Source organism: Triticum aestivum, chromosome 4D (genome assembly GCF_018294505.1).
Source record: "Triticum aestivum cultivar Chinese Spring chromosome 4D, IWGSC CS RefSeq v2.1, whole genome shotgun sequence".
NCBI lineage: Eukaryota > Viridiplantae > Streptophyta > Magnoliopsida > Poales > Poaceae > Triticum > Triticum aestivum.
Genome location: NC_057805.1, coordinates 439,182,614 through 439,190,654, shown reverse-complemented (window position 1 = coordinate 439,190,654; position 8,041 = coordinate 439,182,614).

Genomic DNA, 8,041 nt, shown 5'->3' with positions numbered 1-8,041 from the left:
GCGGTGATGGCGAAAACGGAGGGGGGGTATATATGGAGGGGGGGCGAGGGCGGCTTGGGGGAGGGGGCACCGAGGCGGCGGCGGCGTCGTGGCGAGGCCGGACTCCGGCGGCGTCGTGGGGAGGAAGGAGAGCGCGGGCGGGATGGGCCGTCGGCTGCGCTCGGCCCAGTGGGCGCGGCGCGTATTTTTTTAAAAATATGTTCCGCGGAAAATATTGCGTAGAAAAATAAATAAAAATCAGAAAAATATGAAATAAATTTTCCCCGTCTAGTTAGAAAATCTAGAATAGGGTGAACATTTGTTTTAAATCAAAATAATATATTGAAAACATACATATTTTTAAATGCAATAAAAATTGCAAATAAAATCCAATAAATTCCAAATAATGTTTTTAACATTTTTCCTCCAGTATTTCAATGTTTTTGGAGAAGTCATATTTTCTCCTCTCGCTTATTTATAAATTGAAATATTTTTCCGGAGAGAAAAATAATTAAAATAAAATCCTCGTTTTGAAAAATCAAATAAGAAAAATTCGAGAAAAAATCCCCAACTCTCTCCGAGGGTCCTTGAGTTGCTTAGGATTTATCGAGGATTTGTCAAAATGCAACAAAACATGATATGCAAATGATGATCTATGTATAACATTCCAAATTGAAAATTTGGGATGTTACAGGACTTGGTTAGCAACTGTGATGGTTGTCAGAAATTTTCAAGACGAGCTCACGTTCCGGCTCAAGAATTAGGGATGATTGCAATTACTTGGCCGTTCGCAATCTGGGGGCTGGATATGGTTGGACCTTTTAAAAGATCCAAGGACTAAAAGACTCACCTCTTGGTGGCGGTTGACAAGTTTACAAAGTGGGTCGAGGCAGAACCGGTAACCAAGTGTGACGTGGCAACGGCAGTTCAATTCATCAAAAAGGTGATTTTCCGTTTTGGCTACCCTCGCAGCGTCATAACTGATAATGGCACTAATCTGTCTAAGGTTGCTATGAAAGAATTCTGTCATGAGAGCATACTCGTCTTGATGTCTCATCAGTGGCTCACCCCCAGTCCAATGCTCAAGCTGAAAGAGCCAATCAAGAAATCTTGAGAGGCATAAAACCCCGGCTTATGGTCCCTTTGCCGAGGACGCCGGGTTGTTGGGTTGAGGAGTTGCCTTCGGTACTTTGGAGTATCAATACTACCCCCAACAGATCCACGGGTTATACGCCTTTCTTCATGGTTTACGGAGCAGATGCGGTTCTCTCTAGTGACATCCGTCACGACTCGCCTCGTGTGGCGGCTTATGTTGAAGCTGATAATGAAAAAGCACGTCAGGATGCTCTTGACCTTCTGAATGAGGAGCGTGACCTTGCGGCGGCTCGTTTAGCAATTTACCAGCAAGATCTGCATCATTATCATAGCTATCGGGTTAAAACCCGGACCTTCCAAGAAGGTGACTTGGTGCTCCGGCTCATCCAGGATCAGACAGACATGCACAAGTTGTCCCCACCTTGGGAAGGGCCTTTTGTGATCAGCAAAAATCTGAACAACAGGTCGTACTACCTCATTAATATTCGAGATCACAAGCATGCAAGTCTGAGGAGGAGACTCGCCGGCCTTGGAACATTGCTCATCTTCGGCCTTATTACACTTGAGCCACTGGCTCTTGTGTTGTACATATTTCCATCCATGTATATATTATGATCAAGTATAATAAAGCCGACATCCCTAATAATTCAGGGCCTCTGTCATTTCATTTCTGAGTATTTGAGTCTTTATTGTCAATTCATAAGACCACTTGGGGGCTTCCTGCTCATTGAGCATAGCTGTGACTACCCTACTGTTCCGGCTTGTACGCCTTGATAAAAATTATTTGGGGGCTTCCTGCTCATTGAGCATAGCTATGATTACCCTACTGATCCAGCTTGTATCACTAGTACAGCAAGCTTCTAAACAAATGGTTTAAAACCCCTTTCCGCGACGGCATCTGGAACCGTCGCCAAGTGAGTGTGGGCGATAGAGGGGTCCTTCCCACACGACCCAGAAACCGTCGGGCATATGCCCTCCTGGCACACACGTTCGGCAAAATGAGGTCGTGTGCGACCGGCGAGCGCTGAAATACGGAAATACATACAGTAGAGCTAAAAAAATACAATTATACGGCAAAATTGTTTCCGGTCGCAAGTACATCCCACACAGTCAGTCCTCGCTAAACGTTTCCGTTTGTATGTACATCCCACACAGTCGCTCGAAGGAAAACGTTTCCGTTCACAGGTACATCACACACAATTTTTCCCGTTAAATCGCTTGCGTTATTGAATATATCACACACGATCCGTGGAAGAAACTGTGCGGCAAAGGCTGTCCATCACACACAGTTTTCATGTGGTAAACGTTTGCGCAAGGTGGCCTAACGCAAACAGTTTTCAAGAGAAATTCGTGTGTGATTGTTCATTGATCCAACACGGTTTATTCCTAGAAACTGTGTGTGTTGCCTCAGGTCATCGCCCAGGGTATTTTTTTAACAACCGTTTGCAATGGCAAAACCCAATTAGCAGGCTAATTCGCCACTAGCAGGCTAATTATCCAATTATTCATAATCCATTTATTAATCTAATTGACAGTTCATATTAAGCACACAATATATTTCATTTTCATAATTGAAATACATCAGAGTACAACATCATATAGCTTCAGCACCCAGCTACCCCATTACACAAGTACACCAGGACCAAGTTTCACATGCAACATCTATAACCTTTTGAAATTAGCATCATAGACGGTACATAGACAGATGTATCTCATCTGGAAAACTGCTGAAGCAGAAGGCGGATATTGAGCCTTCATTGATGTTGAAGGTCTTTGTAACTTTAGGCTAGTGCCTGTGGATGATTGACCATCCATCCTTCGTCCTCTTCAGGAAAACTTCAATATTGAACCGTGGGTGTCTTATGAATACCTTCCTCGCCTCCTGGCCATACAGGTGGTTTGAGAGGTAATCATCAGTGAACTGCTTTGGAAAGGCCTGAAAACAAGTATGTGCATAAATATCTTCTCTACATTGGAAATGGGGCAAAGGAATAAAAAAAGGCAAGGTATAATAGTTAGTACCATCCTGTAGTGAACTGATGTCTTCTTCATTGTGCAGACAAAGATCTTGTTGTCTTTTGTCGCTAATTTCTTTATCCTAACAATCTTTCTGAGTTTCTTGACTTGACTGATATTCATGGACACTAGCAAACCGCGGAAAAAGAACTGCACTGACTACAAGAAAACAAATAAACAAGACAACGGAAATAAATAACCAAGCAACTTACACTAGGCTATCACGACTATTACACATATTACATCCACTGGGCATCAAAGTTCGCCACAAGTGCAAATATAGGGAACAAAGCAGCATATAAACGCCGCAGCAAAACAAGTCCAGAACTGAAACCACTTTAGAAGAGCTCAAGAAACAATATCCTGGGTACCCATAATGCTGGCAAGATGCTTAGCAAGCTTATTAACTTTCTCTTGTTTGGCGCTTAAATCCTCCAGCACTTGCTGTTGCACCAGAAAGTATGCATCTGAATTCTGAAGGGACTTCCTCAGTCCTTCGGCTTCCTGTCGCATAACATCTGATCGATGTCTTTCAACTTGAAGTTGAGACTCAAGAAGCCGAACTGATTCAGGCAACGAGTTCGAAGAGCTGGTGCCAGCAGTAGTAGCCAGTAACTCGAACACTACATCAAGACAGGACTTTGGGGTTGTCTCAGTGTCTTCAATATAGTTTTTATCAGCTTTCTTGGAGAACAATAGGGATGTCTCACTATCTTGAACCTGATCTGCATTACTTCCTTTACCATTGCATAACGGGGGTACTCTTCTCCAATATTTTATCCGCGTTCTAAAGGAGAAACAAACAAACACATCACAGGTTTACAATTTAGTATATGAAACTCATTTTGGTAAACCAGTTCAGTAGTAAGGTGGACAGGATAACAGCATGAAATAAACATATATGTATGTAGTATGGTCACTATATGGTCCAGATCATTCTAGTTTATGTTGCCAAATCAAGATAGATACAGTTCGAATCATATCTATTTAAGACAAAGCAGCATAGACAGAATATAAGTGTGGGAAACTACACAGCAATAACAACACTTGTAATGTGCATGGCATGAGAACATAATTGTTTATTCAATTGAAACTGAAATCAACATAGAGCAAGTTACAACAGCAAACACGTTAAAGAAACAGGTTTAAAACATACATGTTGCGCCATTGGAGTTTCAATTGCATCCTTCAAATTTGAAATTAGTTGGTATGAGTAAATACAGTGATGGAAGACCAAAGTAGTATGAACCATAGCTACGGAACCTGACCTGAGAACAATTATTCTTCTGCTTTAAGCGTTGACTTGGGGTTCGAAGTGGTGGTCCTTGTGCTTTGGGCACTGTGGTTGCCTTACTAACTGCTTGTGTTTGGGTGCTCTGTGGTGGAGACGGTGCTGTGTCAACGGGAACTAGGTTACTATCTGCTGGGGTTGGGGTTAGAAGGGGTGTAGCTGGTTCTCTATCCAACTGGGTAGGGGTACAATCTGCGTGAGTCTGGGTTATGTGTGGTGTGGCTGGTTCTTGGGCAAGTACAACCGTGGTTCTATCTCCATCGACAGGTAGCACGATCTTGTCTGAAGACCGTGTTTTTACTCCCACAGATACTGCCATCACCCCCTCCAATTGAAATGGCTGATAAACAAGAAAAGTAATTGAATGTACAGACATTGTAAGATAGACAGGTGCAATGGATAGTAGGGAAGAAAACAGGGCATGAAATAATTCACATTTATGTTGTCTAACCAAACAGAATAGCAGGACATAATTTCAAATATATGATGGCTAATTAAACAGGATAGCATGACACAATTTCACATGTATGATGGCTAACTAAACAGGATAGAATGACATACTTCAAAATATGATGACTATGTAAACAGGATGACATGATATAACTATACGATGTGTCTATTAAAGTGGTTGGCATGCCATAAATCATAAACATGCCATCGATGGAAACATGATGGCATGATATATTTCATGGATAGAATGACATAATTCAAAATATGATGACTATGTGAACATGATGAGATGATATAACTATATTATGTCTTTAGAAAATGGGTTGGCATGCCATAATTCAGATACATGCTGTCTATGTAAACATCATGGCATGATATAATTCAAATATATGATTTATATACTAAGGAAGTGTGCAGAGGGCAATCGCATATATGATGTGTCAACTAAGGAGATGGCATTAAATATCGTGTATATGATGTAAAAACTAAGCATTGCAATACAACATATGCATGATATGAGTAATATAACCCTGCCAAGTTTGAGCATACACCTCAGGGGGATAATAGGACTGGTTATCTGCCTCTGAATCCTCCTCTGAAGAGCTATCTGTAACCAGCAACATATCTGCTTCACCAGGTAGCATTGTCTGCTCTGAAGACCTTGTTTTCACTCCAGATTTCTCCATCACCAATTCAAATGGCTGATGCACAGGAAGAGCAGTTGAATATACAAACATTGTCGACAAAAGCAATGAGAAATACAAAAAAAAGGACGGCATGATATAATTCACATATATGACGCTTGGCTAAACAGCATGGCATTGCATAATTCACATATATAATGCCTTGCAACAAGATAGCATTGCATAATTCACATATATAATGTCTTGCAAAAAGATGGCATTGCATAATTCACATATATGGTAATTAGACACTAAACAGGTGGCACTCACACAAATCATGTCTAAACTAAGCAAATGACATAGCAATGCAAGATACCATACGCACGATATGAGCAACATAACCCTGCCAACTTAGAGCATGCACCTTGAGGGGGATAGGACTGGTCATCTGTCTCTGAATCCTCCTCTGAGGAGCTATCTGTAACCAGCAAGACATGTGCTTCATCAGATAGCATTGTCTGCTCTGAAGACCTTGTTTCCACTCCAGATTTTTCCATCACCGTGCCGAATGGTTGATGCACAGGAAGAGTAATTGAATGTACTAAAATTGTTGACAAATTTAACACGTAATAAAAAAGGATGTCATGATATAATTCACATATAAGATGACTGGCTAACCAGGGTGGCATTGCAAAATTCACATATATGATGCCTGGCTAAACAAGATTGCATTGCATGATTCACATATACGATAAAGAAACTAAACAGATGGCATTGACACAAAGCATGTCTAAACTAAGCAGATGACATCTTTGATGTATACAGTAAGCAATGCAAGGCACCATATGCATGATATTACCAACATCAGCATGCCAAGTTAGAGTGAAGACCTCATGGGGTAAATAGGAGTGGTCTTCTGCTTCTCAATCCCCCTCAGAAAAATTATCTTCCTCTTGATTAAGATCCGACATGGGTGGAGGGGGGGCTGCCTTTGCGCCCACCATGGAGTGACGTCTGCATGAAATTTTATTGCCACGCAAGGCTCATCTCTTGTGCTCTACATGTTCAGTTCCATTGTGTACAATAACTGACATGCATAGGAATAAAACATAGTGAGATTATGTAAGGAGTGCATGCACAAATCCAGAGTGAAGGTAGCAAACTGTGGATAGACCCAAAACCAATGATAGCAGGCAGATAATAGCTTTAGTTAAAAAATACAGATAATGGCTTCTTTAATGTTTGTTTGCACCCAACATGAAACTCATAGTAAACATCCGAGATTAACCAGATAGTAGACAGATTGTACTGATTGTTGCCCCAATATGTACCCCACAACCATTTAAAACTCAAGTTTCAGCATAAGTTTGGACCTGAGTCGGAATCTAATAGGTGAACACGTCGATAAAGTAGCATGTCATCATATTAAGCGACGCATAACGTAAGCAGACATGGAAGAGTGCGACCTCTCTTGCGGACCCGTGTAGTCCTCAAGGTCATCTGCTCAGTTGATGATGGTAATGAAGTTGTCGTGGCTGCCGGCGACGGGGAAGAAGATCTGAGGTGGCAAAAGACAGTCTGGAGAGCGGATCCCTGCTGTGGTGAACCCCTCCGTCGTTGGAGCAGCTGAGCTGGGGTGGAACACAGCACCGCAGGAGCAGGACAAACCACACAAGGTTTTCTTTGACACATATCTATAACAGAAGTAATTGTGTAAGGGCTTGTTTGAATTTGAGGATTCTAACAATGCAGGGATAGGAAATAGACAGGAATAGGATAGGAATGCACGTGGAAAACAGAGAATTTAAAAACACAGGATTTCTACCAATCTGGGTGTTTGGTTCACAAGAATTGGAAGATCACAGGATGCAAAGAAGCATGGTGAGATTAAGTCAAACCACAAGAAGTGTACAACCTCTTTGGCGAAGCCATGTCGATCTCAGCGTGATTGGGTTGGCCGGTGAGGATGCTCCGGCTGACTTGGCTGTCAGAGGAGGGGAAGAAGATCTTAGGCGTTTGGAGATGGAGCCCGACGTACTGCTCCATTGTGGTGGAGGCTTTCATCGTTGGAGCAGCTCCGGTGAGTTCTACGACGCCGAGGCTGAAGCAGGACAAGAGAGACAACGTTAACCTGAGTGGAATTCTAATAGCATCTCCAATAGATGACGTAAAATACATAACCACAAAGTGCTAGATGTATACATCAGCCGCTCATCTCTGAACTTAACTGTCGAAACTGAATTTAACTGTTGAAACTGAACTTAACTGTCGAAACTGAATTTTGCTGTCGAAACTGAACGCACTAGAGGTGAGGCTACAAGTCAGCCGACTGACTTTTTCATCTCTGGTCAGTCGATTTTGCAGCCGTTGGATACGAAATCAAGGGCCTGCAGTTCATCTTCAACCTCCACCCCCCTGAGCCGCCAGCCACCACCGGCCAAACAGCCGCCCCCGCCGCCCCGCTCGCCCCAAAAACACTCCCCACCGCCGGTCCGCCGCCGCCCCGGCCATCCCTATAGGCCCCCCCGTGCCGAGCTTTTTCTCCGGTGATCCCCACGCCACCGCCCCACCACGGTTGACGACCACC